The sequence below is a fragment of the Lytechinus variegatus genome, chromosome 13 (assembly GCF_018143015.1).
Source record: "Lytechinus variegatus isolate NC3 chromosome 13, Lvar_3.0, whole genome shotgun sequence".
Taxonomy (NCBI): Eukaryota; Metazoa; Echinodermata; class Echinoidea; order Temnopleuroida; family Toxopneustidae; genus Lytechinus; species Lytechinus variegatus.
This window is the reverse complement of record NC_054752.1, coordinates 19,479,598-19,479,809: the sequence shown is the minus strand read 5'-3', so window position 1 is coordinate 19,479,809 and position 212 is coordinate 19,479,598.

Here is a 212-nt window from a genome sequence, read left to right as displayed (position 1 = left end):
GTCTAATTCACACCATTTCTTCAACAAAATTGGGATCTTTTGATAGCAAACGACTTTATTTTAAAAAATTCTTTATTCATCTTGCAGTAATGTGTTTATCTACTCAATTTTTATTCAATTAAATATCTTTATTTTCGCACGCTGTTCGCTCTCTCAGTGTGAATCCGATGAATAACTTTCGACGCTTACAACTCGCACAGGTTGATGCTCAG